We start from the raw sequence: 26,407 nt of genomic DNA, 5'->3' as shown, positions 1-26,407 counted from the left end.
GCCTCTAGACCTTTCTGCCTCTTTGGTCTTTTCTCTCTCTCCCTGGGATCAGCTGTTTGGGACCAGGGTGCTCTCTTCCTGGGACTGACTGCTTGGCACAAACAGAGTTTGTGAGGAATTGCATAGAGCATGACCATGCTAGCTAAGAAAAAGAAAAATTTCTAACTGCATGAAGAAAATTAACTTGATTTCAGTCAAACCAGCACACCAATATATTATGGGAACCTAAAAGCAAGGTTGGGCAGACTGTCTGTCCATTAGACAGTATTAGTTTATCCCTGACCAGTGGGTGAGTAGTGATTTTCCCCGTTGACGTCTACAATAGAAACTAACTGCTAGCTAAACGGAGGCTATCCTTTGTAAGTGTCCTTATCTACCATCAATATTTGGGCTCCTGTGTCAATGAGGAATGTTGTTAGGTAGCAGTTATTAACTGCAACCATCATCTAGGGACTGGGATCCTTAGCAGGGGGAGTAGCAGCTGCCATTACCTCCACTGAATCGAGCTCCACCCTAGTTTCCTGCATATGCATGGTCTAGATTTACTGCTGATAGATTTGGGTATAGCCTGAGCTCACTTCCCTTGCTTCTTCTGGCTCATTATCTCTTAAAATCTTACAGCGTCACCCCCATCTCCTGACACAGACCCCATAGCTATCAAGAGAAGTTAATGAGGAAAACCCAGCCAGTTTCCCTAGAACAGGAGTTGGCAGCCCATTTAACTGACTCAGAGCAAGCCCCTTATCTAAGCACATTTTCCATAATCTCTTACACTCAGCAGTAACTGAGAGCATTTCCCAATTTCCCCCTTTTGTTTTTGTCTTTTGCATGGAGACAGGCTGTCTCTTTTCTATTACATTTACTTTAGTTGAGGTTCTCCCCTGGTTTTTATCCTATGGGGAGTATAGTGGTAAATCTGCTAGCATACTCTTGGAAAGTAGTACTGTTTAAGTTTGTCTTAATGGCCAAAGCTAAAGATTTCAGCACCCCCTCAGCTCCCTTTACGATAGGTCGGAAGTGTACAGGCTCAGGAATCACCTCCAGGGATTCTGTTCTGCAGGAGGGGGCAATGGGTGCTGGTCCTTCTAACAGAGCTAAAATAGTTTTCAACAGGGTGGTTTGCAGGGTTGCTGCTGATTTCCAGGGGCATGCACTTTTTCCTCCACAGTCAGTGGGATGCATAGCATGTCCCCAGCAGAAACCCATAAAAACCACACATGTGAAGACAAAAAGAAGGGTAGTTGTCATAGGGGACTCCCTTCTGAAGAGAACAGAGGGCCCAATATGCCTATCTGACCCAACCCACAGGGAAGTCTGCTGCCTCCCTGGGGCCAGGATAAGAGATGTTACTATTGGTCCTTAATTTTGGCAGAGAAGAGGTAGGAAAAAGAAATCTTAAGGCGATCAAAAGGGATTTCAGAGTTTTAGGGCAGTTGGTCGATGGCTCAGGTGTTTTTTTCTTCCATTCTTTCAGTAGCAGTCAGGAATACAAAATAGAACAGGCAGGCCCAACTAATCAACACATGGTTCCGTGACTGGTGTCATCGGTGGAACTTTGGGTTCTTCAATCATGGGATGGTCTCTTCTTCGTCAGGTCTTTTGACATCTGATGGGATGCACCTCTCGCAGAAGGGGAAAAAGATGTAGGTTCAGGGGCTAGCAAGGATGATCGATAGGGCTTTAAACCAGATTGGAAGGGGGAAGTGGGCAGTACCAGGCCAGTCAGTGATGAGGAATGGGACGGCACACCAAAGCTCGAGGAGGTGCGTGACAGTGAGATTCCTCAGACTGCGCCACGAGGTGAAGGGCACAATCAACCACACTTGAAATGCTTCTACAATAATGCTTGCAGCATGAGGAAAAAGTAAGATGAACTAGAAGCCTTGGCCTGGTCCCAGGGATATGATATAATTGGCATCAGTGAAACCTGGTGGGATGAGTCCTGTGACTGGTGTGCCATGATGGATGGTTACAGGTTATTCAGAAGGGATAGGCAGGGTAGGAGAGGCGGGGGGGTGGCATTGTGTGTAGCGGAGGGGCTGGAATGCATAGAGCTAGCAGTTGTCAGTGGTAAAGTTGAGAGCCTCTGGGTAAGGATTAAGGGACAGACAAATAAAGCAGATGTTGTTGTGGGAGCCTACTATAGGCCTCCCAGCTGGGATGACAACACTGATGAGTTATTCTTTAAGGAACTAAGTGAAGCCCCCAAGACATCTTCCCTTGTCCTTATGGGGGACTTCAACTTACCAGATGTCAACTGGGAATATCATACAGCTGGCACCAACAGGTCCAGAAGATTCCTAAAGCATCTGGTTGATAACTTGTTGGTGCAGGTACTAAGGGAATAGACCAGGAAAGATGCCTTCCTAGATTTGCTACTTGATAACAGAGAGGGTCTTGTGGGAGAAGTGGCAATTGGTGGCTGCCTTGGCAACAGGAGGAAAACTGACACCAAGACTAAACTTTAGATATGAGGAGAATTCTGGTTGCTCAGAAAACTACTTATTAAGGTCCCCTGGTCTCCTGGTTTTGTTAAAAAACAAGTTTCTCTTTTAGTGAATTTGCCTGTCAGCTAAAGCCTTCATATTAGCTGCATTTTCCTGGAGAACCAGATACATGTTTTGGTAAACATGGCAATGGAATGCAAACTTATTGATAAGTACGGATGGACATCTCGCGAGAGGGACAATGAGAAACCGGTGACCAAGAAACTGACCAACTGAGTATAACATTCCATTCACGTGAATACTTCATATAAAAGTGGGAGATCACGAGGATCTCGTCCCTTTTCCCTTTTTTCCTTTTCCCTTCTGCTTATAGCCGACATTAGGAGAGGACCTTGCTAGTTGTCCCTGCAAACTGAGGCCTAGTGAGAGGCTGAATCCAGCTCCAGGTTGGCTACAGAGTCTAATCCAGGACTTTGGGTGCTGGTTCTGCAGTTGCTGAGACTTTCAAGATTGGTTTTGTATATTTTGTATTATTTTCTCTATTCTTATTAGTAGCATTAGTAAAACATCTTTAATTTTTCCAACTCTCTTCTCTCTGTCCTTCTTTCCCTCCCGATCGCCTGTCCTTAGTGGGAAGGGGGGAGAGGGAGGGGCAAAAAGGGGAAGTGGGGGGGAGAGGAGGTTAACAATACATCTGCAAGGGTTTTATTGTCACCCCACAATCTTAACCCTCGACAGCTGGGAAGAAGCTTTTGAATTTGCTGAGGTCCGTCAGTGTTGGTCGCTTTTTAAATACCACCTACTAAAAGCACAGGATCAGGCAAAATGCCAAAAATCTAGAAGGGGAGGCAAAAAGCCAGCTTGGTTGAGCAGGGCTCTTCTTCTTGAACTGCGGCAAAAGAAGAAAGTATATGGTCAGTGGAAGCAAGGTCATGTGTCATGGGAGTACTACAGAGATGCTGCTCACACTGTAGGGAAGAAATTCATGTGGCCAAAGCTCATTTAGAATTGAAGCTGGCCAGTACTGTGAAGGACAATAAAAAGACCTTTTTCAAATATATTAATGGCAAAAGGCAAACTGGAAATAACATTGGTCCATTACTTGGTGAGTATGGTCACCTTATTAACAGGGTGTCACGGAGGCACCCCGAGGCTAATTTAAGGGACAACAGGGTCCAAAACAACTTTTATTAAACTGGTGAGAAACAGGGTTTTAGCACTCCAAAAGTGACTTAAATAGAGGTTCGGGTATCAGTTGAGGAAAATTATTAAGGGGCAGCAACTAGTACAACAGGCGGTCCACAGAGTGCATGCACGTGGCTTCACCCAAAACAATGCCGGAACCACCCCGAGTCCCAGAGGAGTACACACTTGCCTGAACACGGTGCGGTCTTATTCTTAAAGAGATACAGGTAAAGCGTACGCTCGCGATTCCGCGAGGGTAAATTTATAATACACTCGCAATTCTGCGAGGGTTAATTTACTTACACGTGCGAATGTGCACGGAATACTACACGTGCTTATGTGGAAGCACGGGAGGAAAATACACTCGCGATTGTGCGAGGATAAATTTATAATACACTCACAATTGTGCGAGGAAATAATTTAAAGTACGCGTGCAAATGTGCACGGAATATAAATACACTTGCGATTGTGCGAGGAAATAAAGTTATACGTGCTTGTATTAAGCACAGGAAGTTACACGTGCATATGTGCATGGAATAAAGTTATATACTCGCAATCCTGCGAGGGGTTTTACTCACACACGTGGCGACAAGGCAAGCGGGGTCTCCATCCCGGGGAGGGGGGGTTCTCGGCGGTAGCATCTTCAGCTCGCACTCCAAGAGACCGGTGACAATGGGCCCAGTCTCGATGAGAGAGTCCCGTTTTATACTGGCTGATCAGACCTGACTGTAGGCATTCTAGAAGCTTCTCTGCACCGCCACACCATGTGTGGGGTGCCCCTGAAGCCTCCAAACATCCCCCACACTGGTCACAGGTGCCCAGCGGCTCACTGGTGCCTCGGCAATCCCTTCTCCTAATGGCCCTGGCCAGGGTGCTCTGGGCCAAACAAAAGAAACTGTTAGCCTCAAGTAGCAGAGAGAGGGAGATGTGCCTACTCCCTCCATACTGAAGGAGGAGGGGGGGAGAGAGGGGGATTTGCATTCTGCCACACAGGGACACAGACAAAGCAGAGACATTTAATGCTTTCTTTGCTTCAGTCTTCAACACTGATGATGGACTTGGGGGGTCCCAATAGGCCTGGGCTAGAGAACCATGGCTGTAAGAACAATAAACTCCCAGTCAATCCGGAACTTGTGCAGGATTTGCTAATCCAGCTAGATCCCTACAAGTCGATGGGGCCTCATGGAATTCATCCAAGAGTACTTAAAGAGCTGGTTGATATATTGAGACCTCTCTCCGTGGTTTTTCAGTGCTCCTGGGAATCCGGATAGGTCCCAGGTGACTGGAAGCTGGTGAACGTTGTCCCAATCTACAAGAATGGCAACAGGGATGACCCTGGCAACTATAGGCCTGCCAGACTCACTTCTGTGCCTGGCAAAATCATGGAGAAGACTATTCTGGGAGTTATTGAAAAACATCTGAATGACAATACAGTCATTGGTCCCAGACAGCATGGGTTCATGAGGGGAAAGTCCTGCTTGACCAACTTAATTACTTTCCACAACAAGGTTACCCACCTAGTTGACCAAGGGAAGCCTGTCAATGTGATCTTTTTGGATTTCACTAAAGCCTTTGATACTGTCTCTCACAGTATCCTCCTGGACAAAATGGCCAGCATACTGCTGAATAAACACATGATGCAGTGGGTGGGAAATTGGCTGACAGGCTGGGCTCAAAGGGTTCTAGTAAATAGGGTTATGTCAGGCCGGCAACCAGTCACTAGCGGGCTTCTGCAGGGATCCATCTTAGGGCCAGTACTCTTCAATGTCTTCATAAATGACTTGGACACAGGACTTGAAGGAATACTAAGTAAGTTTGCCAATGACACAAAATTGGGAGGAGCTGTCGACACTCTTGAGGGCGAGAAGCCCTGCGGAAGGATCTGGACAAACTGGACAACTGGGTAATCACCAACCATATGAAGCTCAACAAGAACAAGTGCCCAATTTTGCACCTGGGTGTCCCTGGCAACCCTGGCTGTACATACAGACTGGGGGATGAGATGCTGGAAAGCAGCTCCGTGCAGAGAGAGATCTGGGGGTTCTGGTTGACGGCAAGTTGAACGTGAGCCAACAGTCTGCCCTTGCAGCCAAGAGGGCCAACCGTGTCCTGGGGTGCATCAAGCACTGTATTGCCAGCTGGTTGAGGGAGGTGATTGTCCCACTCAGCTCTGCACTAATGCAGCCTCACCTGGAGTACTGTGTGCAGTTCTGGGCGTCACAGTATAAAAAGAATATAAAGCTACTGGAGTGTCCAGAAGAGGGCTACAAAGTTGGTGAAGGGTTTGGAGGGGAAGCCCTATGAGGACCAGCTAAAGTCACTTGATTTGTTCAGCCTGGAGAAGAGGAGACTGAGGCGAGACCTCATTGTGGCCTACAGCTTCCTCACAAGGGGAGGAGGAAGGGAAGACTGATCTCTTCTCTCTGGCGATCAACAACAGAACTCGAGGGAATGGCAGTAAGATGTATCAGGGGAGGTTTAGGTTAGACATTAGGAAAAGGTTCTTCACCCAGAGGGTGGTGGAGAACTGGAACAGGCTCCCCAGGGAGGTAGTCACAGCTCCAAGCCTGAAAGTATTCAAGAAGAGACTGGACAATGCCCTCAGACACATGGTGTGAACTGTGGGGTTGTCATATGTAGGGACAGGAGTTGGACTCAACGATCCTTGTGGGTCCCTTCCAACTCAGGACATTCTATGACTTTATGATTCTAATTTTACATTTAATTCACACAATGTCACATCCTAGTAAAGGTGAGGAACATTATGGCATATAGAGAAATTCACAAGTTACTTATTTCCAATTGTATATTCCATCAATTGTAAGAATGGCCTTAAAGTCTTTTTCCCAGTTGCACCAATAACATGGGCCTTTATTTTACTTGATTGTCCTTTACAATTTGCTACTACAGAGTGGGTTGCCCTACTATCTATTAAAAAAATCTATCATATCATTTCCCAGCTTTACTGGAACCAGAGGATCAGCTGGGGAGACTTAATAGATTCCTCCCGTCCCCTTCAATCTAATCCTATTTCTGCCATCACGATGGGCTCTTTAGTGTTCCCCTGAGTTTTCTTAAGATGAGGGCACTCATTTTTCCAGTGCCCTTCCTGTTTGCAATATGCACACTGATTTGGTCCAAGGGGGGTTTGTCCAAAGGATGTTTTATACCAATTCCTTCCCCCTACGCTCCCCCTTTCTCTCCCTCGCAAACTTTCTCTCCCTCTTCTCCTGCTTTCCTGGTTTTCTGACAAGGCAGCAGCAAACAGGCAAGCTTGCAACTTCATTTGGACCTGCTTCTCTTTTATTTCTATCTCATCACACTAATTATATACTTTATAGGTAATCACTATTAGTTGTGACACAGACATACCACTTGTGTCATCTACCTTCTGCAACTTCTTTCTAATGTCTGGCACTGGCTGTCCAATAACTAACTTGTTAAACATTTTCTGATTGCTTTCCTCTTCTGGATTAAAATCAGTCCATTTCTTTGCCACTTCACCCAATCTTTCATAAAATGCCAATGGACTCATATTAAAATCTTGCCTCACTTCCTATAATTTAGACAAATTCTTTGGCTATTGCACTCCATGCTGTATCCCATATAAAATCAAGTGTTGATATGTTCTCAGTCTTTCCAATCCCCTAGATGTAATGGGGAACTATCGTGGTTCTTCCCTACATAGATATTGATCAGGGTCTGTCCCATGACACTGGTTACTCTCTTCCTTTGCTTTTTCTCACATCATCTGTCTTCCTTCACTAGTAAACAGATATTCTACTAGGGCCTGGATATCCCCTCCAGTTAGGGTTATGGGTTAATATAACAGTTTTAATCATCCCCTACAGTCCTTCTGGATTAATTCGATACAGTCAAACTGATTATTTCTAATTTAACAAATCTGAGGTAGTAAAGGGGATATGTACAAGCACTGGCCCTCCTTCAGGCCCAACAGTTTGTCTGAGAGGGGCCTGAAATATTGGATGTTGTCCTCTAGTTCTCCCAAAACAGGGCTAACATTAGGTTGGTGCAAAATAATTGCAGTTTTGAACCATGAATTTTAAATCATTATAACTAGGTTCAAACACATCTTTACTAATCAAAATAGGAAACATTACAATCAACATAGTTTCGTCAATGAGAAATAAGTTTGTTTATTCCTGTAGCATAAAAATCTGTGTGTTGGGTTTCGATGAACTCTTGGAAAGCATTTTCTGCATCCTGCTGTTTGTGGAAGTGTTTTCCCTGCAAAAAGTTGTCAAGATGCCTGAAGAAGTGGTAGTCAGTTGGTGAGAGGTCAGATGAAGATGGCGGATGAGGCAAAACTTCGTAGCCACAGCCCAATTCATTCAGCTTTTGAAGTGTTGGTTGTATGACATGCAGTCGGGCATTGTTGTAGGCCCTTTCTGTTGACCAATGCTGGCTGCAAGCATTACAGTTTTCAGTGCATCTCATTGATTTGCTGAGCATACTTCTCAGATGGAATGGTTTTACTGGGATTCAGAAACCTGTAGTGGATCAGACTGGCAGTAGATCACCAAACAGTGACCATGACCTTTTTTTGGTGCAAGTTTGGCTTTGGGAAGTGCTTTGGAGGTTCTTCTCAGTCCAACCACTGAGCTGGTCATCACCGGTTGTCATAGAAAATCCACTTTTCGCCGCGTGTCACAATACAATCGAGAAATGGTTTGTTGTTGTTGCATAGGAGAAGACGACACTTCAAAATGATGATTTTTTTTATTATCGGTCAGTTCATGAGGCACCTACTTCTAGAGCTTTTTCACCTTTCCAATTTGCTTCAAATGCTGAATGACCATAGAATGGTCGACGTTGAATTCTTCAGCAACTTCTCATGTAGTTGTAAGAGGATCAGCTTCAATGACTGCTCTCAATTGGTCATTGTCAATTTCCGATGGCCAGCCACTATGTTCCTCATGTTCAAGGCTCTTGTCTCCTTTGCAAAACTTCTTGAACCACTACTGCACTGTACATTTGTTAGCAGTTCCTGGGCCAAATGTGTTGCTGATTTTGCAGGTTGTCTCTGCTTCTTTACAACCCATTTTGAACTCGAATAAGAAAATTATTTGAACTTGCCTTTTAGTCTAACATAATTTCCATAATCTAAAATAGATATAAAATAAACAGCAAGGAATAAGTCAGTAGTAAAAAAACCTTAAAGCAAGAAAAGTGCATTAAAATTATGTACAACATAACTACATTTCTTTAAGAATGTATTCCAATACCAAGCAGCAAATTTCAACACTGCAAAAACTGCAATTACTTTTGCCTCAACCTAGTAACTTCATTTTCTTCTTCACTAGAAGAACTTGTGTCCACTTGTCAAGGAGTTACTACAAACCAATTGCTCATCCTCCTCAGTTTCTTTTTGACAACCTTTTCCAATTTCACAACCACTACAACAGGAATTTGTCTTTTTCTTTTTCTCATTTATCAAATATATTCCATTTCGATGCTTCGAACCAACTAACCCACATTTCCTTCTAGTGTCACAATCATTTCTAAGAGAGAAAAACAACTCCACATAAGGTACTTCATCCCACTTTTCTAACTTTCTACAAAACAACATTAATTATAATATTGTGTTATATTGCAAAGACCTATTTTCTGGCCATTTTTCTTCATCTTCCAATTTATAAGCAGCCCACCATTGATTACAATATCTTTTCAATTTATCCTTGCTTAGGGGGTCCCCTCCAAATTTTCTCAAATATTTTAAAATACATCCCAAGTGAGAACAAGGGGGTATTTCCTGTGAAGTAGCTGAACCCATATCAGTACTGAAAAGAAATTCTTAACCCCTCTGCTCCAACCCTCAGTTGGTGTCCTGGTTTTGTTAAAAACAAGTTTCTCTTTTAGTGAATTTGCCTGCCAACTAAAGCCTTCATATTAGCTGCATTTTTCTGAAAAGCCAGATACATGTTTTGGTAGACAATGCAATGGTATGCTAGGTCATTGATAAGAATGGATGAGAATGGATGCACATCTCGTGAGAGGGGCAACGAGAAACAGGTGACCAAAAAACTGACCAACTGAACTATTCCATCCAATTCACATCATACTTCATATAAAAGTGGGAGATCACGAGGATCTTGCCCTTTTTCCTTATGGTCGACATTAGGAGAGGACCTTGCTAGTCGTCCCTGTGAACTGAAGCCTAGTGACAGAGTGAATCCAGTTCCAGTTGGCTGCAGAGTCCAATCCAGGACTTCGGGTGCTGGCCCTGCAGTTGCTGAGACTTTCAAGATTGGTTTTGTATATTTTGTATTATTTTCCCTATTCTTATTAGTAGCATTAGTAAAACATCTTTAACTTTTCCAACTCTCTTCTCTCTGTTCTTTTTTTCCCTCCCAGTCACCTGTCCTTAGTGGGAAGGGGGGAGAGGGAGGGGCTGAAGAGGGAAGTGGGAGGAGAGAGGGGTTAACAATATATCTGCCACGGTTTTATTGTCACCCCGCAATCAAAACCTTGACAATTGGCAAAGGGCCTCTCCCTTTGTCATGCATCTACATCTAGATGCATCTTGTGTCAAATGTCGGCTGCTTCCCAATGTAACTTACTAACCCTCCCCTTCTCTTACCTCTTTAAAAATACCTCTATAATGTATTGCACCATTGTGTCGCTTACCGCCCGATGGTTGGAGAGGAGCCAGTGGAGGTCCTGATCAATAGGTCAATGCATGTTGGAGTCCTGCTCGGTCCATGTCTCCTTCTGTCAGAAGCAGTAAGACAGTCCAGGCAAAACCATTACGACTGTCCCACCTGGGTTACCAGAAAATGTTGTCCCAAAAGGTGGGATGTATTAGATGTATTCCTGGGGTGTATTAGAAGGGGGGTGGTTAGTAGGTCCAGAGAGGTTCTCCTTCCCCTCTACTCTGCCCTGGTGAGTCCACATCTGGAATATTGTGTCCAGTTCTGGGCCCCTCAGTTCAAGAATGACAGGGAACTGCTGGAGAGAGTCCAGTGGAGGGCAACAAAGATGATTAAGGGAGTGGAGCATCTCCCTTATGAGGAAAGGCTGAGGGAGCTGGGTCTCTTTAGCTTGGAGGAGACTGAGGGGTGATCTCATTAATGTTTATAAATATGTAAAGGGTGAGTGTCACGAGGATGGAGCCAGGTTCTTCTCTGCAACATCCAGTGCTAGGACAAGGGGTAATGGGTTCAAACTGGAACACAAGAGGTTCCACTTAAATTTGAGAAGAAACTTCTTCTCAGTAAGGGTAACAGAACACTGGAACAGGCTGCCCAGGAGAGTTGTGGAGTCTCCTACTCTGGAGACATTCAAAACCTACCTGGACACCTTCCTGTGTAACCTCAAATAGGTGTTCCTGCTCTGGCAGGGAGATTGGACCAGATGATCTTTCGAGTTCCCTTCCAATCCCTAACATTCTGTGATTCTGTGATTCTGTGATTGTTACCTGGTGTGCAGATACCAATTTATACATGGGGTCAAGGTATTTCCTTTATTTACAGTTCTGCACAGAAAAAGGTGCTAGGCAATCTTTCTCAAAGCTAGCACACTAGAAGTAGGCTGAGCTATGTATTTATACATTTCAACTTTTAACTTTTAACTATTCCTAACATCTTCTGCATATTTATGCCTACTCAGAGTTCATTGGTCTAAACTTTGCTCTCTTTGGTTTAAAGGTACAGTCCACTTTTATTCTTCTATGCATGCTCAGTGAATAGTGGGCTTTTCTGAGTTGGGGGCGTTTTTTGAGTCAGAGGTCAAGATCTTCCCCTGCTACCTTTACTTTTCCCCTAGTTCCTATAGCCTTTGTTTTGATCTTGGTAATTTCCCATCCTTTGGCCACCAAAACTTTGAATTCCTCATTTATCTTCCTTTTTATTCTTCACGGGAGAGTTAAATTTCAACCAAAAGGTTCAACCAAGTGAGCATCTCCACATAATACTAATCCCAAGGTCTAGGCAATCATAGAGCAGCAAAACTGATTCAAATTACTTATTCAACTATACCAAAATTCAAGATCTAAGACATCACACCCATGAGCAAAAAAAGAAATAGCTACCTAGCCGAGAGTGAGAGTGCCCATTCTTCCTCCTCCATCACCATGTGGGCATCCCCTGTATCATACCAGGAAGCATGAAAGCATCAGCAGTCCAGCTGCTGCTGGATCTGCTTCAAATGCTTTTTGGGTAAGCTAATGTTTTATATGCTTCAGCTTGGAGGTTTGGTCTATACCATTTAAATAAGCTAGTGGATCTGACAAAACTGCCAGAAAAAAAGATGATGGCTGCAAGAGACAGCAATTTGCAGATGATAATGGCTGCCTAATGGTCCTTCAGCTCTTCCTGGCCACCTGTCCTGCCTAAGTGGTGCTCTCACCCAGCATATATCAGGCCTTAGCATGAACTGCGTTAGCCAAAATCTAAGCAGGAGTTGAGTGAGCAGTCGCACTCCACCAAATACGTTTGGCATAGACCAAACATCTAGCAAACTCATTGCTTTGGTGAGTGGAAGAGGTACTGTTCCTCCTCTTGCCTCACTGAGGGTGAGGGTAGGGGAAAGTTTTGAGCGCTTAAACTGAAGTCTGGCTTCACAGTTTGTAATTGAGTAACAACTGATGGTACACACTTTCAACACGGCGAGATAAGTGCTAAATATGGATATACAAGCATACTAATAACAAAATAAAATAGAATACAATCCTACAATTATCATAGTATGTAACATAAGATGCAATATGCCAGTTGCAGATGGTGCATTAAAATGTCATGCCAGTGATGACTAGCAGATTGTTCAATTTCTGTTGCAATTCTGATAATTCATTCTTAGGCAGGAGCAATCATTTTGTTCCTGTTGTTCCACAGAACATCACAAAGTGACACCATACATGTACAACTCTGCGATTGTCATACACTGAGTCTAAAACAAGTATCTGAGGATATATTACTGGAACATGGGTCTTATATTACTAAATGCTCAAGGCAGCACCATTCATGGTTTCTCCATTGTTCACATCCAGAAGTATCAATTAGATTGCCTTGGTTATCTATCAGTTTGCTTCCTTGAACTGGTGCCCATATTCTGTTAGCTACAACTATGGGAAACAGGCTATACTGGTAAATCACAAAATCACAGAATGGTTAAGGTTGAAAGGGACCTCTGGAGATCATCTAGTCCAACCCACCTACTAAAGCAGGTACACCAAGAGAAGATGGCACAGGAATGCATCTCTCGTTATTTTATTAAACTGCGTTTATCTCAATCCAAGTTTCTCCCTTCCCTTTTGACTCCCTGGTTGGGGGGGGGGGGTGGGGGGGGTGGGGGTGAGCGAGCAGCTATCATGGTTGTATTGCTAGCTCGAGTTAAAACATGACAGGCTTTTGTGGTGCCCAACATGAGGCTCAAAAACTGCTAAAATTTGGCACTAAAAAGAGGTAAAATTTAGAGATGTTGGTGTTCTTACTGCTGTGATGCAGATTCAATTTTTTTGGCATGGTGCCAACTCATAGGGTTGAGATACAGGTCTGTGTACTTTGGACATCATCTAGTAGTATTAAAGCAGTTTGAATTATATTGGTTTAAAGATGCTGTGACATAAGTTGTATCAGCTGCTCTCTACAATGTGTTCTGCAGAACCTTATTTGTGCTGAGCATATTTCACTATTAGGTTCGTGCATTCTATTACATCTGGAAACTGGATGATGATGATGATGTTTCTGTGTGTTTTGGCACTGTTGTATTTAGAGAAACCACTATTATATCTAGAGAAACCTCCAGTAGAGATTAAAGAGAAATACATCTATGTGTTTTCCAATTGGATGAGCCAATCTATAGAAAAGCTAACTAACTATACCTTTCCTTTTACATTAGGACAGATTACAGATGTTTTTGAGAGTTTTGAATATCCTTGGAGCTTTGACCATACTTTATTGGTATTGTCAGGTCTGCTGAATGTGTGTCAGTTGATGCCAGTGATAAGAGAGATGATGTTTAATAGGAGGATTGCATCTATTCTAACTCCTGAGACTTATGTTCCATCTTCTCAAGCCTCAGCAACAGGCATGGTTATGGTTGCTGTCTGCCCCAAATGGGGGAAGGCAACTAAAACAGCTCCAACTCCTACACAGAGCAAGGCAGTGAAGGCTATAATAGCTACATTACCCACTACCCCACCCCAACTACTGCTTCTCCAGCCTCAAAGATTGACAAGGCAGCTCCAGCTCCTACACAGAGCGAAGCCGCCAAGGCCGTTACCTCCCTGACCGCAGACACTGTTGCTTCTCCAGCCTCATAGACCGACAACGCAGCTATTGCACCCCCCAACACTGTGCACTGCTACTGCTACTGCTGTAACCACAACAGCCACTGTAATTATGCCAATGTTGGTGACAGTCATTTAGACTCTGGAAATACATCAAGAGATTGTGAGCCCATATCGGCATCAGTTGCCAGTTGTAAGAAAGTCACAAGAAAGACTACTCATGCTACAGATGATGGCAAAGGGCCAACACCAACCCAAGGGTCAGTGTCATCAGCACAAGGAGGAGAGGAAATGACTCAATCCTTTTCTCCAAGTGAGCTGAGAGATATGTGAAAAGATTTTAGTCATCATGAAGGAGAGAATGTTGTAACCTGGTTGCTCTGATGCTGGGATAACGGAGCTGAGAGTATGGAACTAGAAGGTGGGGAATCCAGGCAGTTGGGATCTCTGTCAAGGGATTCCACCCTTGATAGGGCAATTTCAAGAGAGAACATCTCCACCACCCTCTGGATCCGACTCCTGACAGCTATGAAAGATTGTATATGTAAACCAGGGAAATGGAATACTATGGAGAGAAGTATCCAGTTCCTGAGAGAAATAGCTGTGCGGGAGATCATCTATTTTGAGCCAAACAGCCAAGAGGGGACAGACCCAGACAGAATCAATCGTACACGACCTTTGTGGCGCAGGTTTGTATGAAGCGCACCACCTGCATATGCTAAAGTCATTCACAGCAATGATCTGGTCAGCTGGAGGCAGACAAAGCATTTCTGATGTGATTAAGCAGCTTTGGGACTTTGAGGACAGCCTTGCTGGCTCTCTACAGGCTTGTGTCTCGACCATGGAGAATCTGTGTGAAAAATCTGATGACCAGTTTGAAAAGCTGTTGCAGGAAATCAAAGAACTCAGAGAAGACAGGTTCCATTCACCACTTGCACATTTCAGCTATTAGGAGAAGGCATTTCCAATCTCAAGAGAGAGGACAGAGGCAGCCCAAAAAAGAGGTTCACTGAGGTTCTTCCTCTGTGAGCAGGGAGAAAACATGAGAAGGTGGCATAGAAGGCCTACCTCAGAACTTCAGGAATGAGTACATCAGTTAAAAGGAAAAATGCAAGGGCGAAAAATCATGGACTCCACACAATCCAATATGAATTCAAGAGAAGCCATTTATTACAGAGACAAACCTCCTTATATATGCCGTTATTTCCTGATCACGCGTCCACACTCCAAGCATGCATTAGCTGATTGGATATTGTCCATGTTCACGGGCTGTCCACGCGCCCGAGTCTCACTGCTAATAGGTCTGTTGATTTACACCACGTTGGGGCCTTGTTATTTCAGAGTTGCTTCTCTCCCATGGCAGGTCCTGTTCACAGCCTTGAAATTCCTGGCTGGTTCAGTAACAAATCTCCATCTAACAGCAACCCCTCCACAACTCAGCCTCAAGAAAATCCCTCAAATCTCCCACAGAAAAACTCCTAGGAATATGGCTGATCCAATTTACAAAAGGAGCAGAAGAGATTCTGATCCTCTTGAAGGAACCTCTAATTTGTACACAGAGACTGTGCATAACACACATTAGAGGGGTCCTGCGTCCAGCCAGGCCGAGGAAAGGAACAACAGAGTTTATTGGACTGTGCAGATACAATGGCCTGGTACAACACGCCTCAAGGAGTACAAACCTTTGGTGGACACTGGTGCTCAGTGCACGATAATCCCCTCAAACTATAAAGGAACACAATCCATCAGTATTTCTGGAGTGACTGGGGGATCCCAGGAACTGACTGTTGTAGAGGCTGAAATGAGCCTAACTGGAAAAAACTGGCAAAAGCATCCCATTGTGACTGTCTCACATGCTCCATGCATCCTTGGAATAGACTGCCTCAGGAGAGGGTATTTTAAGGACCCAAAAGGGTATCAGTATGCATTTGGCATAGCAGCCATAGACACTGAGAATATGAAACAGCTGTCGACTTTGCCTGGTCTCTCAGAGGACCTTTCTGTTGTAGGACTGCTGATGGTTGACGACCAACAGGTGCCAATTGCTACCATGACGGTGCATCACCGGCAATATCGCACAAATAGAGACTCTTTGATTCCTATCCAGAAGCTGATCCGTCAACTGGAAAGCCAGGGTGTGATCAGTAAGACTCGCTCACCTTTTAATAGCCCAATTTGGCCAGTGCGTAAGTCTAGTGACAAGTGGAGACTAACTGTAGACTATCGTGGCCTGAATGAAGTTATGCTCAAGTGGAAGAGAAGAGTATATAGATCATGGAAGGAGGGGCTGACCACTTGGGGAGAATATAAGGCTGTTGTCAGAGGGTGTAGGGAGGCAACTAGGAAAACTAAGGCCTCCTTAGAATTAAACCTTGTGAGAGGGGTCAAGGACAACGGGAAGAGCTTTTTCAAATACGTGGCAGATAAAACTAACACCAGAACCAATGTAGGTAAACTGATGAATGAGGTGGGTGCCCTGGTGACAGAAGATACAGAGAAGGCACAGTTACTGAATGCCTTCTTTGTCTCTGTCTACTCTGCCAGAGGCTGTCCTGAGGAGCCCCGTACTGCTGAGGCCCCAGAGGAAGTCAGGACAATGGAGGAGTTTGCCTCGTTTGATGAGGACTGGGTTAGGGAGCAGTTATGCAATCTGGACATCCATAAATCCATGGGTCCGGATGGGATGCATCCGTGGGTGCTGAGGGAGCTGGCTGAGGTCATTGCTGGACCGCTCTCCATCATCTTTGCTAGGTCTTGGGTAACAGGAGAGGTGCCTGAGGACTGCAGGAAAGCAGATGTCACTCCAGTGTTCAAAAAGGGCAAGAAGGAGGACCTGGGTAACTATAGACCAGTCAACCTCACCTCCATCCCTGGGAAACTGATGGAACTACTTATCCTTGGTATCATCTCAAAGCATATCAGAGATAATAGGGTCATTAGGGGCAGTCAACATGGCTTCAGCAAAGGGAAGTTGTGCTTGACCAACCTCATTGACTTTTATGAGGACCTAACAAGATGGATGGATGATGGCAGAGAGGTGGACGTGGTCTACCTTGACTGGAATAAGGCATTTGACACAGTCTCCCACAGTATCCTCACAGCTAAATTGAGGGAGTGCAGTCTGGATGATCGGGTAGTGAGGTGGACTGTGAAGTGGCTGAAGGGAAGAAGCCAGAGAGTCATGGTCAATGGGGTGGAGTCTAGTTGGAGGCCTGTATCTAGTGAAGTGCCTCAGGGGTCAGTACTGGGGCCTGTATTATTCAATATATTCATCAACGATTTGGAGGAGGGAATAGAGTGTACTATCAGCAAGTTTGCTGATGACACCAAGCTGGGAGGAGTCACTGACACACCAGAAGGCCGCACCGCCATCCAGCGAGACCTGGACAGGCTGGAGAGTTGGGCAGGGAAAAATTTAATGAAATATAACAAGAGCAAGTCTTGCATCTGGGTAGGAACAACCCAACTACATTCCATGTAGTTACCAATGATTTAACTTCTTTATCTCCATTGCTGAATTTATCCCATAATTTCTGCCCTATATCGTCCCAAAGTTCAAGTTTAAGTTTTGAGTCACTAAAGCTCATAACAGTCTTTTCAGATTTTAGTTGCTTCAGTGTAGTAATCATCAGTTTCCAGGAGGTTACAAGGCCGAGAATATCTTTTTCACTGCGACTAATTGCCTTCCACAACACAGTTCCCACTTTTTCCCAAATCTCTGTTTGAAAAGCTCCTAACTGATCAGCAGGAAACCCATTGCCTCTGCACCAGATTAATAGTCTTTTGAGGTTACTCTCCTCATACTTCACCCCTCTCTTAGAATATGCGAGAGGAGCCGCAGTATTTCTTCTTCTTCTTTAAAAATATTCTGCCCCATCTCCTCTCGCCCCCAGCTGTTCACCTCTTTGGGTGTCTGTTGCAATGATATCAGATCCTTTATCCCTCCTCTGTTGCTTCTGTAGCGATCAATCAGGAGTCACGCTGCCTGCAGACTGCGTCCCGGTCACAGTCCGGCCGCGCCGTTCCAGCTGGGGCTCTCTCCCCGCAGTGGTCATCCCCCTTCCGTAAATTCTCCTTATGGATCATGTTGGGGTCACCACTTGCGAGGGCGAAAAATCATGGACTCCACACAATCCAATATGAATTCAAGCGAAGCCATTTATTACAGAAACAAGCCTCCTTATATATGCAGTTATTTCCTGATCACGCGTCCACACTCCAAGCATGCATTAGTTGATTGGATATTGTCCATATTCACGAGCTGTCCATGCGCCCAAGTCACTGCTAATAGGTCTGTTGATTTACATCTTCTTGAGGCCCTGTTATTGTAGAACTGCCTCACTCCCACAGCAGGTCTTGTTTTCAGCTTTCGAGCTGACCTTGAAATTCCTTTGAGCCTGGTTAGTTCAGAAATAATTCTCCATCTAATAGAAACCCATCCACACAACAACCTCAAGAAAATCCCTCACATCTCTCACAGGTAATTGCTCCATAATACCATACACCATACTAACAGTATTCAGTAAGTACCTTTCAGGTCAATGAAGAATGAACTTCAACAAAACTGAAGAAAGCCCAGCAATCATGAAACCAGAGCTGTCTTCAACAACTGGCATCCAGCCACCTCCTCAGGGTTGACACCTTTGACCTGCAAACCACAGGCATGAACTACATCAGATACACAAGCTATGAGTTCCAGATGTAGCATGCCACAATGCAACACTCCAACATGGCACTCCATCTTTCTTGCCCCAGGAGACCATCTTGACAGACAGAATACAAAGTCACAGACTAAGTGGACTTAATGAACATTTTAGAGGGATGAGATGATGCTGTGGACTAAGGGAATAATATCTATGTGCACATATATATATAAAGTTGTAGTAATTAACTGAAATGTATTGGTAAGTCTAAGACCTGAGCATGACAGAAAAGGTATAGAATAAGGGGTGGAATATACTGAATCTCTCGCTGCCAGGAGTGTGACAGTCTGGGGCACTCTCGGTTCTCTCTGGACCACACGATTTGGTGCTATTGTGTTTAGGGAGTGAGCTGCTGTCCGGGACAGGGGGAGGTTTTGGCGCAGACTGTGGTCGGGAGGAGGCGAGCTGCAGCCACATGGTGAGAGATTGTGTTGTGTATCCATCGCTTTGTGTGTTCTTTCACTATTGTCATTGTTATTGTTGTGGGTTTTGTTTTGCTTTGTTTTGTTTTGTTTTCTCTGTTCCGTTAAACTGTCCTCATCCCATCCCACAAGTTTTGCCTTTTGTTTCCTGATTCTCCTCCTCATCCTACCAGGGCAGGGAAGGGGTGAGTAAGTGGCACATGGTTTTAGTTGCTGGCTGGGGGTGGAACTGGGGCTAAACTGCGACACTGCAAATTTTGTTTACCTGGACTTTAATAAAGCTTTTAACACTTTCCCACAGCATTCTCCTGGAGAAACTGTCTGGTCATGGCTTGGATGGGCATATTCTTCTCTGGATAAAAATCTGGTTGGATGGCTGGGCCCAATGAGTTGTGGTAAATGGAGTTAAATCCAGTTGGTGGCCAGTCACAAGTGGTAATCCCCAGGGCTCAATATTGGGGCCAGTTCTGTTTAATATCTTTATCAGTGATCTGGATGAGGGGATTGAGTGCACTCTAAGTAAGTTTGCAGACGCCACCAAGTTGGGTGGTGTCACATACATACCTTGACTCAGATTCGTTGATCCCCTTGGTTGGAATATACTCAATACCTGAAGTCCATAAACAAAGGCTTTTATTTTGTGGCTCAGCTCACATGGCAAATAATTTGCTAATAGAAAGATTTACAATGCTTGTGGGGTTTATACTTTACATGACTTATTACTTATTAAAAATAAAAGCAAAAGAATAAAGAGAGAGGGAGAAAAAGAGATATCACCACTCTCAGATCCCACAATGTGTATGATGGGTGAAATAGTCCTCTGGTTCTCAGATTCCACTATGAGAATGATGGGCAAAGTAGTCCTCCAGTGGTGGGTGCGCTGCCAGTGCTTGTATATGTCAAGTTCTTGCTTCCGGATTGCTTGCTTACATAATCCTTGATCTTCTGCACAGATGCCACTGTGGGTGTTGGTCGCAAAAAGTGGAAGGGTCAGTACTGTTGAGGGTGCACTTGGTCTCTTCATCCAGGTCACTGATGAACAAGTGGAACAGGACTGGACCCATTGCTATCATGGAGACGTGGTGGGACAGCTCACATGACTGGAATGTTGTCATGAAGGGCTATGTACTTTTCAGGAAAGACAGGCCAGCAAGGCGAGGTGGAGGAGTTGCACTTTATGTGAGAGAGCAACTTGAATGTCTTGAACTCTGCCTGAGGGGGGTTGACGAGTGAGTTGAATCCCTATGGGTAAAAATTAAGGGACAAGCTAATAAGGGTGATACTGTTGTGGGTGTTTACTACAAGCCACCTGATCAGGAAGAGGAAGTTTTCTACAGACAGCTGGAAGTAGCCTCACAAACACATGCCCTGGTTCTCATGTGTCCTGGTTTTGTTAAAAACAAGTTTCTCTTTTAGTGAATTTGCCTGTCAGCTAAAGCTTTCATATCAGCTGCATTTTCCTGGAAAACCAGATACATTTTTGGTAGACATAGCAATGGAATGCGAGGTTATTGATAAAGAACAGATTCACATCTCACGAGAGGGGCAATGAGAAACAGGTGACCAAGAAACTGACCAATGGAGTATAACATTCCATTCACGTGAATACTTCATATAAAAGTGGGAGATCACAAGGATCTCATCCCTTTTTCCTTATGGCCGGCATTAGGAGAGGACCTTGCTAGTCGTCCCTGCGAACTGAGGCCTAGTGACAGACTGAATCCAGTTCCGGTTGGCTGCAGAGTCCAATCCAGGAATTCAGGTGCCAAAGCAGTTGCTGGGACTCTCAAGATTGGTTTTGTGTAATTTGTACTATTTTTCTCTATTTTTATTAGTAGCATTAGTAAAACATTTTTAATTTTTCCAACTCTCTTCTCTCTGTCCTTTTTTCCCCTCCCAATCACCTGTACTTAGTGGGAAGGGGGGAGAGAGAGGGGCTGAAGGGAGAAGGGGGGGAGAGGGGGTTAACAATACATCTGCCACGGTTTTATTGCCACCCCGCAATCAAAACCTCAACATCATGGGAGACTTCAATCACCCTGACATCTGCTGGGTAGGCAACACAGCTAAGCATGCCCAGTCCAGGAGTTTCCTACAGATCCTGGTGGGATCAAACTCTGGCTGCCTGGGGGCAAGACCACCACCAGCAAGAAAGAAGATCAAGGGATTCCTGTCTCCTCCCCTTCCCTGACTGAAGAAGGCAGGTCAAGGGAAAGGGGTGAAGAGAAACAAGTCCACACTAAGGTTGGCAGGAGAAACATCCCCCTACCCAACCCACCTTCCCAGGTGCCTCTGTCCAACAGGCAAGAGGCTCAGGATGTGGAACGCAGCAACTTCAGGAACTAGGAGAAATGGCAGCAAGTTCCTGTCTGGTGCAGAATGAGGAGGGTTCCTACTGTGACCACCCCATCCTCCCAGGTTCTCTTGTAAAACAGGTATGAGGCCTTGTAAGTGGAACCAAACAACAACATCGAGGGAGTCAGTTCCACTGAGTTGGACGTGCTGCAGAGAATAAGTCACCCTGCATCCTCCATCAAAACAGCTCCCACAAAGAAAAAAAGGCAGGTTGTGGTTGTAGGAGACTCCCTTCTAAAGGGAACAAAAGGCTGTATATGCAGGCCAGACCCACTTCTTAGGGAAGTCTGATGCCTCCCTGGGGCCAGGGTTAAAGATGTTAGAAGGAAACTTCCTGTCCTGGTTAGGACCTCAGACTACTACCCACTAATAATTTTTCAGGTGGGCAATAATGAAAGTGAAAAGGGAAAGCTAAAGATGATCAAGAGAGACTTCAGGGCCTTGGGACAACTGGTCAAGGGATCAGGAGCACAAGTAGTGTTCTCCTCTATCCCCACAGCTGCATTGTATGATGAGGAAAGATGCAGGAAGACCCAGCAGATCAATACCTGGCTGCAGGACTGGTGTCACTGGCAGAATTTTGGGATTTTTGATCATGAATCAGCTTACATGGCACCTGGCCTGCTAGCAACAAATGGGATGCACCTGTCTCAAAAGCAGAAAAGGATCTTGGGGCAGGAGTTAGAAGGACTTATTGAGAGGACTGTAAACAAGATTTGAAGGGGGAGGAAACCAGGTGTGGCAGAGGCACACCCAAGGGTGACATGCCGGTATCTGAGGGTAGTACTAGCGAGGCCCTTCAGTGTGCCAACCCAGTGGAATCAATGACTCAGCTGAAGTGCATCAATACAAATGCATGCAGCATGAGCAACAAACAGAAGGAGCTGGAAGCCCTTGGGAGTCAGAAAAACTGTGATATAATTGCCATCACATGTGGAGAGTCTCTGGCTGTGTGCTGTGAACAAGCCAGGGCTTGATGCGGCTGTGCTACACGGAAGGATTTCCCTGAGACACCAGAGACAAAAGGAAAGTAAACAGAAGCTGCTCTGCCCTCGACCCAGGCTGCAGGAGGGGCGTTGCCGCTGCGCATGAACAGTCTGTGAGCAGTGCCCTGCAGCCAATCGCCATAGTGGGGGGGGATGAGTGACTGTGAGTGTAACCAATTGTAGCCTGCACTTGCCGCATGGCCTTTTGGTATAGAGTATATAAGGCTTGGAAAAACGTGGTCTCGGGGACATTGATATTCAGTGTTGTTTAAGAGTTCATTAAAGAGTACGGATGGTAAATTCACATTGAATTAGACTCCTTACTCTCGCCCGGCCCGCCCGTTCGATCAAAGAGCTTATGCCGGCGTCTGGATTCGTCGAATTTACTACCACTACAAATGGTAGCAGAGGATGGTTCGTTAGCAAAGCATAACGCTCCGGATCTACATATGGTAGCAGAAGGATGGATCGTTAGCAAAGCATAACGCTCCGGATCGAAATTACTGCGGTAAGCAGCGTTCATAAAAAACGGAGCCAAGCCGGGGTGTGGGATAGTGTGCTTAGTCCGATATCAAAAGACGGGCACCTGTCGAGCTGGCCACTCGCATCCTACGTTAAGACCGCGCTGATAAGATAATGGATATTGAAACAGCCGCGGCACTGCTGACGACTATTCTCTCTAAGAGAGGTATTGAATCGTCACAGGAAAAGCTAATCACATTGATTTTTTTAGCTCAGAAGTGGGGACACTTTGGAGAAGTTCCACTTTTGTTTTCCCCAACGGAATGGAGATCAGTGGGGGACACTATGTGGGACAAAACTATCAGAGAGGAAGAAGAGAAAGAAATTAAAGCTGTGAGAGAATTGTGGAAAACCGTATTAGAATCATTAGAAGTTATGAAATCGGAACAGCGTGCCGCCCTAAGAGCCGCGGAGGCGCTTGTCCCAGAACAAACCTGGACTGATAAAACTTGTCCAAAAGAAAAGAGGGGCCTGTGGGCTACTCTGTGGGGTCTGCCTGCCGTTCGGGGTGGTCGCGGGGTCCCGGCTCAGCCAATACTTTCACAATCCGATCTGCAACGCGGATTAGAAACTGCGCGGCTCGTAAACAAAGAACCGGAAGTTTCCCCCTCCGAGTCTCTGGGGCAATGTGCCAAGAAGGCGGAAGTGCAACTGGTCGACTGTCCGGATGTGGGAGGCCCTGAGTGCCGCCCTCCTCCTACCGCTCCGCCTCTGCCCTGCCCCGAGCCGGACGCCCCCCCTCCCTCCGAGAAAAACGTGGGGGTCCGGCCCGGCCCGGCCGCGGCGCCGTCGCCGGGGCCGGGGCCGCCTCAAACTTTGCCTCCGCAAGCACCCGCGGAAGTTTTTTGTGAGCCTCCTCCTACATCATTGGGCTCACCCCAAGCAGTAGAGCAGTTACTGCAAGTTATTACCAACAAGCTTGAACAACTTAAGAGTGTCAAATGTAGAGAAAAATAAGGAACAAATTGAGTTTCAAAAACCGGCTTGCCCTTCACAAACAATGCAATCAAAGGTGCCTATAGATTCTACTGACCAACCACAGCTCCGACGTGGCAGATGGTCAGGGGTCATCAAAGATGCCATCCTAGAAGGTGATTGGTCTCCAGCAAAATTAGCCCTACCGGTAATTCAAAATATGAACACTCAGACAACGGTATGGGAACCACACAATTGGAAAATTTTGCAGCAAGCAAAACAAACAACCACAAGCTATGGTATACGTTCAGCAGCTACCGGACACAAAGAACATCTCCGAACCTGTATCACAATCAGTGACCAACCGTGAACCAGGCTTCTTTCACCTCAACAAGCCAAGCACCGCAGGAAGCCTCGGAGTTGATGTGGAGACAGCAGTAGATATAACATTGACCAATACTGCAATTCATAGAATACCAACTAATGCTAAAGGACCTTTATTTCGACAAGATAGTCTCATTGGAGGCCTATTGATTGGCCGTTCTTCTGCTAGTATCAAAGGTCTTATAGTAATACCAGGTATAATTGATGCAGATTTCACAGGAACTGTTCAAATCCTGGCCTACACTCTGCATCCGCCAATTTTTATTCCTTCTGGGAGTAGAATAGCTCAGGTAGTAGCACTGGAAAACTGCCTACCAATGCTTCCAGGAGTTCCTCCAGCATCCTCAACACAAAGGCATGATAAAGGATTTGGATCGACAGGTCCTGCAGTTTGCTTCACCTCATCAATGACTCAGCGTCCCATGTTACGTGTGCAACTATTTCAGTCTGATTCTACTGTTGTTGTAGAGGTAAATGCAATGCTTGATACTGGAGCTGATGTCTCCATCATTAGTCAATTCAAATGGCCACGAAATTGGAAACTTCAAAAATCAATCTCTTCCACTGTAGCTGGAGTAGGGGGTCAAACTACTCCAAATATAAGTGTTGATCCCATTTCGATTAGTTTCCCTGAAGGTCAATGTGTTACCCTTAGGGTGTATGTAATGGAATTGCCAAGCAGCCTTGAGGCGCTTATTGGCCGTGATGTCTTGGGGCAACTTGGTGCTGTGTTAACTACTTTGCCTTTTCCTTAGTGGTCACTGGAAAGCAGTTGCCCAACCTTCCATTGACCTGGTTAACAGATAGCCCAGTTTGGGTTGACCAGTGGCCATTAACAGAAGAGTGACTGCAAAAGGCACGTGAATTAGTAGAAGAGCAATTAGTTGCAGGCCATATCAAGCCTTCTACTAGTCCATGGAATACCCCAATTTTTGTAATACCAAAAAAGAGTGGAAAGTGGCGATTATTACATGACTTGCGAAAGGTAAATGATCAAATGCAAGCCATGGGTGCTTTACAGCCTGGATTACCATCACCTGTAATGTTACCAGAAAATTGGCATATTCTAATTATAGATTTAAAGGATTGTTTCTTTACCATTCCTTTTCATGAACAAGATACACAGCGTTTTGCATTTACACTGCCTTCAGTAAACAAAGCGGAACCAGCTAAAAGGTATGAGTGGGTAGTGCTACCGCAAGGTATGAAAAATTCTCCTACACTGTGCCAAATGTATGTTGCATGGGCACTTCAACCTATTCGTGCATCATGGAAACAAACAATTATTTATCATTATATGGATGATATTCTGTTCTGTCAACAAGCTGAGTTCACAGAAAGTTCCATAGTCCAAATTACGATCAAACTCAAAGAAAAGGGGTTGGTCATAGCTCCAGAGAAAGTTCAGAAGTCTGCACCTTGGAAATACCTTGGTTGGTCCATTTGTGATGCACAGATTCGTCCACAAAAAATTGAATTACATACTGATTTACAAACATTAAATGATGTCCAAAAATTGTTAGGGGACATACAATGGATTAGAAATTGCGTCGGCATTACTAACAATGATATAGCACCTCTTACTTCGCTTCTAAAAGGAGGTGATCCAGCTAAGAAAATAAGCTTAGAGTCCGTGCATCTCAAATGTCTTTCTGATATTATACAAAAAGTACAGACAAATTGGTCTAGCCGAAGACTTTCTGATCGACCAATTTCCCTCCTTATTAGCAATCTAGAACATCCGTGTGCAATCATCTGCCAGTGGCAAAACAAAAACGGGGAATTCCCCATAGATGTTGCTACAGATTCTTCCTTTTGTGCCACTGTCAGATTGAAAACAGAAAATGATTTGCGATTATTAGAGTGGATTTTTCTCAGTGTCCAACCAAAATTCAGTATTCAAACGAGACCAGAAGCAATTGGAGAATTGATTCGAAAAGGAAGATCTCGAATATTAGAAATTAGCGGTCAGGAACCAGATGACATCAGTATTCCGATAAATGGAGCCGATTTAGAATGGTGGCTGAGACATTCGATGCCTATACAGAATGCATTATTAGGATTTATAGGCAAGGTACATTCACGACAACCAAAAGGTAAACTATGGCAATTCCTTAGAACAAATCAGTGGTTAGAGAGAAGCAAAGTAAAAGCAAAACCTGTTGAAGGCCTTACAGTATATACAGATGCAGGAAAACGAAGACACCAGGCAGCATGTGTCTGGCAAGAGAATAGTCAA

The sequence above is a fragment of the Patagioenas fasciata genome, chromosome W, assembly GCF_037038585.1.
Source record: "Patagioenas fasciata isolate bPatFas1 chromosome W, bPatFas1.hap1, whole genome shotgun sequence".
Taxonomy (NCBI): domain Eukaryota; kingdom Metazoa; phylum Chordata; class Aves; order Columbiformes; family Columbidae; genus Patagioenas; species Patagioenas fasciata.
Note: the sequence above shows the minus strand (reverse complement) of the source record.